Source organism: Salmo salar, chromosome ssa09, assembly GCF_905237065.1.
Source record: "Salmo salar chromosome ssa09, Ssal_v3.1, whole genome shotgun sequence".
Classification (NCBI taxonomy): Eukaryota; Metazoa; Chordata; class Actinopteri; order Salmoniformes; family Salmonidae; genus Salmo; species Salmo salar.
In genome coordinates, this window is record NC_059450.1 from 137,723,072 (window position 1) to 137,732,149 (window position 9,078).

The 9,078-nt window shown below is 44.9% G+C and overlaps 2 pseudogenes; one reads left to right on the forward strand and one right to left on the reverse strand.

Moving 5' to 3' along the window:
- The first annotated feature begins 1,737 nt into the window (after positions 1 to 1,737).
- On the forward strand, positions 1,738 to 2,561 carry LOC106613104 (phospholipid scramblase 2-like; annotated as a pseudogene).
- Positions 2,562 to 3,187: 626 nt separating this feature from the next.
- On the reverse strand, positions 3,188 to 3,813 carry LOC106613055 (phospholipid scramblase 2-like; annotated as a pseudogene).
- Between the last annotated feature and the right edge of the window lie 5,265 nt (positions 3,814 to 9,078).

Below are 9,078 nucleotides of genomic sequence, written 5' to 3' on the forward strand. Positions count from 1 at the left end.
GCGGCAACCACACTTGAAAGTGCTAAATTGCCACCACATCTCTCAGCGCAGGCTGTAGAACTTTTTGTAATCACAAGAGCTTGTATACTGGCGAAGGATAAGTCAGTTACTATCTACACAGATAGCCGCTATGCATTTGGGGTAGTACATGATTTTGTTACATTGTGAAAACAGCGTGGGTTCCTCACGTCCCCTGGGAAAACTATTACTCATTGGAAACTTGTTGATAACCTATTGAAAGCTATCCTCTCCCTTCGGAAATAGCTATATGTAAATGTTTGGCTCATACTAACTCTCCAAGGGCAACATAATGGCTGATTTGGCAGCCAAAGCAGCAGCTGTGTCTACTGATTCTCCTGCGTTGCAGATGGGTTCACATCCTATTATGAATCTATTCTCCCCCAATGACATTTCAGACTTGCGATCTTCTGTAGGTCCTGTCGAGCTGAGGAAGTGGAAGAGGCTGTGTACATATGACAATGTGCAGAAACTGTGGTTGGGCCCGGCTGGGCTGCCAACTCTGCCACGTTCTTGTTTTCCCTACCTTGCTAAGTTGGCGCATGGCCAGTATGTGACGACCCTCCCACTCTGTCTGCCGTATTCTCTCTGTTCTTGTTTCCTTGTTAGGATGCCGGTGGGCGGAGTTGGAAGGGTCGTCAGCTAAATGGGAAGCACCTGGGCCCGGCTGTGTCCCAGGATAAAGAGACCTCTTCCACAGTCATTGGGGAAGACTCTCTCCATGCAGACACCTTGTTGTTTTTGGTTGTGGTAGCTAATAAATATATATTTTTGATACTCCTTGTCTCCACGTTGTCTCCCTTTTGTTGCGAACTCTGAGCCGGTTCGTAACAAGTACCAGTACCATGTGTCAAAAGTTGGGAGTGGTAGATTTACCTGGTAGAGTAACGCATTATTAAAGACAGCGGTAGAGTATAGTAGAGATTGTAAAATGGAAAGTCAGGTATTTGAGAGGAAGAGATATGTAGTTAATAGAAAGTAACAAAGACAGTGGGAAAGAAAGGAAATGAGAAGTTCATTGGAAAGTAGAACTGAAAGTATAAATTCATATTTTGAATTGTTTGAACATTACGATGGTGAAACTCATGGCAGGAACTGGCCTCCCTTGGGTCACGGTAATGCCACTCGCATTGATGTACATGAGGGGGCGGGCACACATAACAACTGGGTTGGCCCCCCAGGAGATCCTGGCCCCTTTCCTACAGAACAAGCTGAACCTGAGGGTCTGCGACAATGACATGATAAGTTATTGTACTGCTCTAAACAATGTTCTGAAGACTATTTTTCCCAGGGTGAAAGCAGCTCTGCCCCAGCCTCTGGTGGGGATCCTGCACAAACTGCAACCAGGTGACTGAGTGGTGGTGAGACCTGAGATGAAGGCATTGGAACCAGCAGAGGTGGACTGGACCATACCAGGTGTTGCTGTTCGCGTAGCTAATAGGTCTACTTGGATCCATGCCAGCCACTACAGGAAGGTGCCATACTGCCCACCAGACCCTGAGGATGGAGGATCCGAGACTACACCCCTCAGGCTCCTGTGATGATCCCTGGCCCTGCTGGCTTAGGACAGGCAATCATGGCCGAGGTATGCGCAATAATGCTTCCCACCCAGCAAACACGAGCCCCGTTGTCCCTCTACCCCCAGGCCTCTACCCCGCGCCCATGATTCCCAAAGTCCCTCTACCCCCAGGCTTTGTGCCCCCTAAGGATCCTGTGATGATGCCTGCCCCTCTCAGAACACAAGCCTGCCCTCCAGGACTGGAAAACCTGACTAAATTGATCAGCTCCTCATCCATCAGAAAGTTAATCTGGCTGAAGTGGTTCTGGGCTGGGAGGTGAAACATAACTACATTGTAAAGAACAGTGTCGGGCAGCAAGTGTTTGCTGTAGCAGAGAAGGAATGCTGCACTCTGGGCCGAGACCGACCTTTCACCCTTCACATCCAGGACAACCTGGGAGAGGAAGTGATGACCCTGATGCGGCCTTTGAGGTGTGACTGCTGCTGCTTCCCCTGCTGCCTGCAAGAGCTGGAGGTGCAGAGTCCCCCTGGTAGCCCCATAGGCTATGTGGTGCAGGAGTGGCACCCTTACCTGCCCAAACTCACTGTGCAGATCAAGAGGAGAGAGCCCCAGCTCAAGATCAACTTTGATGTGAAGTTTCTGGATGAGACAGTGGTGCTGGGGCAGATCAGTAAGCAGTGGGTTGGATTCCTACGGGAAGTCTTCACAGATGCAGATAACTTTGGAATCTCCTTCCCTATGGACCTGGATGTGAAGGTAAAGGCGGTGTTGCTGGGAGCCTGCTTCTAAATCGACTTCATGTAACTTGAGAGAAGTAGAAGAGGTTGATTACATTTCTAACCCTATGGGTGCCATTTTCTGCCCACTGAACAACACTAGGATTGAAATGAAACAAAAACAGTGTGAATTTAGGACTTCCATCCAATGATGCTAAACGTAAAGTATGTTGAAATGTGACGTTAATAGAATGTTAAAGGCATAATCTGGGATATCACCTGCTGCATTTATTCAGTGAAAAGAGGTCCAGGAGATAGTGGGTTACTATGTTCTGTTGTCCTTTGTTTGCTAAATCATAAGTTGTCAACTGAAAGTGTGTTATTTTAATTATGAGTTTCAAATATAGTCTTTAGTACGTACATCAATCTTGGATCCTGAGCCTAATGTATGTACCCTGAGACCACTCTTAGCTCTCGTTCTTGACAGTGGCCTCTCCTCAGGCCCTGCCACACACGTAGGGTAGATTTTCACTCCACTAGACTCTGCAATGGCTTTGAGACTTCACCTTGCACCAAACAGAGCAGAGAATTTTACATTTTTTGCTTAACCTTTATGTAACTAGGCAAGCCAGTTAAGATCAAATTCTTATTTACAATGACGCCCTAACCGCTAGTGTCGTCACGCTGTCAATTGTATGAAAATACTGTGCATTCTAATGTCTACAGCCATGCACCTATCTTTTTAATTCATCCACTTTATTACTGTAGCCTACTTAGAAGGTGCACTTATGATACATTGTATGTCAGAACAATAGAGAGTTCATTAAAAAAACGTTAATTATACAGAAAAGTGTTAAGGAGAGGATCATTCATTTATTTCACATTCAAGAGTTATCATAGTCCACTAACAGTAGAAAGTGTGGGAGTAAAGGTTCATTTGAGACATTAAGTTATTTATTTTTCTCAAAGTACATGAAGTCGATGAGGAAGCAGGCTCCCAGCAACAGCGTCTTCATCTTCACTTCCAGGTCCATGGGGAAGGAGATTGCAAAGTTATCTGCATCTGTGACAACTTCCTGAAGCAATCGAACCCATTTCTTACTGATCTTCCCCACTGCCGTTGTCTCATCCACTGGCTTCACCTCAAAGACAACATCTGGTCCGCATCTAGTCACAAAACGGCCCCTTGATCTTGAACTGGGGTTCTCTCCTTTCGTTCTGCATGGTAAGTTAAGGGTAGAAAGGGTGCCAGTTTTGCACCACGCATCCTATAGGGCTACCAGGGGGACTCTGCACCTCCAGCTCTTGCAGACAGCAGGGGAAGCAGCAGGAGTTTACAGTCCTGCGGGGCCGCAGAACTGTAGAGTGCAGCAGTCGTTCTCCTCTGCTACAGCAAACACTTGCTGCCCGACATTGTTCTTTACAATGTTGTTATGTTTCACCTCCCAGCCCAGAACCACTTCAGCCAGATTCACTTTCTGATGGATGAGGAGCTGGTTGATCTGAGTCAGGTATTCCAGTCCTGGAGGGCAGGCTAGTGGTCTGAGAGGGGCAGGCATCATCACAGTATCCTTAGGGGGCACAAAGCCTGGGGGTAGTGGGACTCTGGGGCTCATGGGTGCGGGGTAGAGGCCTGGGGGTAGAGGGACTATGGGGCTCATGGGTGCGGGGTAGAGGGACTCCGGGGCTCATGGGTGCGGGGTAGAGGCCTGGGGGTAGAGGGACTCCGGGGCTCATGGGTGCAGGGTAGAGGCCTGGGGGTAGAGGGACTTAGGGGCTCTTGTATGCTGGGTGGGAAGTATTATGGCCATGTGGCACCAACGTCATGGCCTCGTTCATGATCGCCTGTCCTAAGCCAGTGCCAATTAATCCAAGACCTTGGGTGGCATGGGAACAATGCACTTTCACTTCCGAAAAGACCCAACAAAACACACACCAAAAATGGAATTCCATATTTTCTAAATCAGCAGGTAGCCTAAGAGAAATACAAAACTAATAGTTTAGGTATATATAGCCTATTGCTTTAAGAGAGAATTTAGAATAATCATTCATTTCAAAAAAAGGTAAGTAGGCATAATCAAGTGTAGCAGAGCATGCCTAACTAGACCAGCTAACTTGTGTAGGAATAAGCCTACGGGCTTTGTATTTATTTTATTTATTATTAGTGTCTTGCATCTTCAGGGTGCCCAGCTCACATGGGCAATGGGCTTATAAAACACTGTATTCATGATTCAGTGTGTTACAAACTCTTTTTTTACAGTAGCAAAATAAAATGAACGTACCTGTTTGTCCTGAAGTGTTCTGATGAGGATGACAGACACAGAAAGGCTAAAATAATGTTTACCATCTCCAACCTAGCCTACAGCATGGATTTTTTTAAGAGCTCTGGATGCGTTTCCTTAGTAACCTTACTAGCTGTCTGTACATTCTCCCGTCAACATGCACAGATAGATGTTAACACATAGCTACATTTCGAGTAGTTTCCTGATGAAAATGAATAGGCTGAATGACTGATGTATCAGTTTAACGATCTACTGACCTGTGACCAGATACTCTTCACTTCCGTAGGCTGTGTGGGTGTAGAAAGGTGCTTTGGTGCGCTCCAACACAAGTGTGTCCGAAGTCTTGATTTTTGTTCCCTCTACGAATGCACGCTGCAAGCACTTGTCTATGGTATGCTTGCGTTCCTGAGGAACGAAACAGCGCTCGCTAGCGAATCCCGAGGCTAGCACCACCCTGGCTGTCGCGAATAGAATTCACTGCCCATCAGTGACGTGAAAAGATCTTTTGGGGGCCATGTACTCCAAAAAAAAGGGCACACCCAAAAAATGTGTCCCGCAACCACGGTCACAGACTCGTTTTATTACAACAAGAGGAGACAGCAGCACCATCTGATGAGTAAAGTATTTTGCTAAACTATTTTAAACTGGAATAATTGCTACACTTATTACCAATAAACAACACAATTCCAGTCAAAAAAGAAGAGTGTAAGAAATACTGTACATATGTAGGACCTTAATTTGTTCACCCTGTTGCAGGAGTACTTTCCTGAAATGCAGGAAATGTAAAACTTGTAGTGTATTTGAGGTGTCATGTATGTACATGTACTTACCTGGAGTGCCTGAGGGTGGCACTGTTACTAATTCCTACGTGATCATCTGTACTTGCACTTGACCCATGACATCTGATAAATTTTGTTATTCTACCCAAATCCCTGCCTCAGTGTGCTAATATATTAGATGGTGTCAGAAGTTAAAAAGTAATACAAGGAAAGCTCAACATTCCAAAATATCAAACAAATGAGACCGCCAACTACGCTGAACCTAGAGGGAAATGTAGCCGAAAATTGGAGTGTGGATCCAGAAATTCAACCTTTATATGTGGATCTAGAAATTCAACCTCTATATCATCGCCAGTGGCTTCTCCAAGAAATCAGAAAAAGTGAAATGTGCCACATTCCTGCATGTAGCCGGAGATGATGCAATCAAGGTATCCAATACTTTTGATTTTGATGATGATGTAGAGGACTTGGATGTATTAAAATAGCTTTTCCGAACGTATTGTGAGCCAAGAAAAATGTGGCTAGTGAATGTCAATGAGAAAAATACTGAGAATGAGCAGTGGCCAGAAACACTGAAAATAAACAACCACAAACATACTATTAAGCTGGATACAGGAGCTGAGTGTAATGTCTTGTCCATGAGAGACTTGAAAACGCTGACAGTGAATGTGAGTGGCGATTCCATGCAAAAATCCGACTGCTAGTGACGTATTCAGGCCACCAGATGGAGCCAAAGGGCAAGAAAACACTCAAATGTCAATACAAAGAGAAAGTGTTTGAACTGGAATTTCAAGTGATAGAATAAGATGCACCTGCAATACTTGGAAGATCAGCTTGTCTGCAAATGAGCTTAGTACAGAGAATATTCAAGCTTGAACAAAGGACAGGGAAATGCTGTTGCTGAAATCCCTAACGCCAAGGTATTTTCAGTAGTTGATGCAAACCAAGGATTCTGGCAAATCCAACTGGATGAAGAGAGCTCCCGACTCTGCACGTTCAATACGCCGTTTGGGAGGTATTCATTCAAGAGACTGCTGTTTGGAATCGCGTCCGCTCCAGAGGTGTTCCAGAGATGCCTCGCCCAGCATTTGGAAGGTGTCATGAAAATCATGGATGACATTCTTGTCTGGGGTGATGACACCAAGCAGCACGACTGGAGACTGAGACAGCTACTAGACAGACTGAGAAGCATTAACTTGAAACTGAAAGTGCAAAATCAGAATGACAGAAATTCGCTAAATTGGACATGTGTTAAACAAAGGCCTGAAACCAGACTCCGAAAAGGTCAGAGAAATACAAGAAATGCCAGAGCCAGAGGACAAAGCAACACTTCAGAGGTTCATGGGAATGTTGCAGTATCTCGCAAAGTTCATCCAAAATCTCTCAGATATCAGCACACTACTGACACACAACTGCTGGAAGGAGACATTCAGTGGTGCTGAGAGTCTTCACAGTAACAGCTTCAAAAGCTTGAAAACACTTGTCAGCAATGCGCCAGTGTTAAAGTACTACGATGTAAAAAATGTTTTATCAACAGTGACACTATCTGTGGATGCCAGCTCAGAAGGCTTGGGAGCTGTGATCCTGCAAGATGGTCAGCCAATCGCATATGGGTCAAGATCCCTCAGACTGTCAAAAGAGATACGCTCAAATTGAAAAAGAGCTACTGGCGATGGTGTATGACTGTGAGAAGTTTCATCAGTACCTGTATGGAAACCAGATCCAGGTGGAGTCAGACCACAAGTCCTTGGAAACAATCTTCCAGAAGTTGCTCCAGAAAGCACCAGCCAGACTGCAGAGAAAGCTGATTAAACTACAGAGATACTGTCTACATGTGAAATACAAACCAGGAAAGGAGATGTACATCGCTGATGCACTGAGCTAAGCATACCTGAAGGAACAGAGAGAGAAATTGCTGGATGGTGAGCTGGATGTAAAGTACATCGCTCATCAACTTCCTGTTTCAGAAGAGAAATGGCAGCAATTCAAAACAGCAACAGCAGAAGATGAAGAGTTAAGACTGGTCACAGAAACAGTTAAAAGGGGATGGCCAGACATAGGGTTGCAAAGGGTCGGAAACTTTCCGGTAAATTTCCAGAATTTTTCCATGGGAAGTTAAGCCCGGGAATTTTGGTAATTATGCTTAAATTCATTTAAAAAAGTTAGCTTATAGGGGGACAAAATGGCGCCGTAGAGAGAACGCGGTGTTTCAGCGAGCTCACGCGGCATTCGTAAATGTATATTCTTACATTAATCTCCTAGCTTGAAAAAGTGGTAGAATTGGCTAAATAAGTTACCCTACAATGAGCCTTGACGGCTATTTCTCAAAAATCTCCAACAACATGCCCAACAGAACTACTAAGAAGTCGACCAAAACCGCCATCCCTGTAGATGTGCAGGAGGAGCTAGCTAACGTTAGCGAAGCTAACAACATTGCGGATCCAGGCACAATGGACCTGGTGATTCAAAGGATGACGGATAACATTACTAAAGTGATCAATGTTAAGATAAGAACAGTCCTGGAAGCAATAGCAGGCCATTCAGCTGAACTACAGAGGGTTGTCAAACGTGTTGATGAGGCGGAAGGAAGAATTGCTACTGTGAAAACTTCAACTACATCTATGGACACTAAGATAAAAGCACTTGAGAAACAGGTGCGCGAAATGGCGGAGCACATTGACGACTTGGATAATCGAGGATGCAGATGGTATATCCGTGTTGTGGGACTCCCGGAAAATTCTGAAGGGACACGTTCAGTAACATTTTTTGAGGAATGGATCCCTGGCTACCTGCAAATGGACACTAAGGCTGGTCGTGTGAAGCTAGACAGAGCCCATCGCTCTCAAGCACCAATACCCGGTCCCAATCAGCGCCCACGACCAGTGGTTATAAAGTTCCACAACTTTACCGACAAGCAGCGCGTCATGGATGCGGCTAGAAACATCGGTTCTGACGGTAGTCAACGTAAAGGTCCAAAGGTCTCATTCTTCAATGATTATTCCACAGCGGTTGTACGAAGGCGCAAAGCGTTTGAGGTGAAGGCTCGACTCAAGAGAATGAAGATGGACTACGCACTGCTGTACCCGGCCACATTGAAGATTAAGGTCAACAGATCGCTTAAAAACTCTACACACCTGAAGAAGCTGCTGCGTTTATTGACTCTCTCGGGTAAATAACTTTAAGCTGCACCTCCGCAGCATTGGATAACGTTTTATTTTATTTGAATCTGATCATGAAACAGTGGTGTAAGTTCTCATGTGCTCCTGTTCAGTAATATTCGTATCGTTATTATTTTTCTTGCTAAAGTAACTGCCGCTATAGCTCAGACTGAGATATGTATGAATCTATATTGGTGCCCAGGCTTGGTTTTAGGTGGAAGAGCCTCAATCTTCTTCTATTGATTTTAATTTCCACATATATAAAGGATGAGGCTATTGAGTGGCAATGCGGACTTAAGAGTCTACATTGGAAGGTTGAAATCCCCTGCATGTTAGCTAGTGGGAAAACCCCTTTTGGATCTTTACATGTTTAATTTTTGGGTTTAGTATAGTTCGAGTTCAGGGTTCATATCGTTTGTTTATGCTCAGTGAGATAGAGGAGAGTTCAACACATGGAAAAAGGTACTACCCCATTTTTACAGTAGGATTCAGTCTGGATATTGAATGGTCAAAGCGCAATGGCAGGTAACAGACTACGTGTATGTACATGGAACATTAGAGGGAGCCATAACCCCATTAAAAGGAAGAAGGTACTGTCTTTTTTG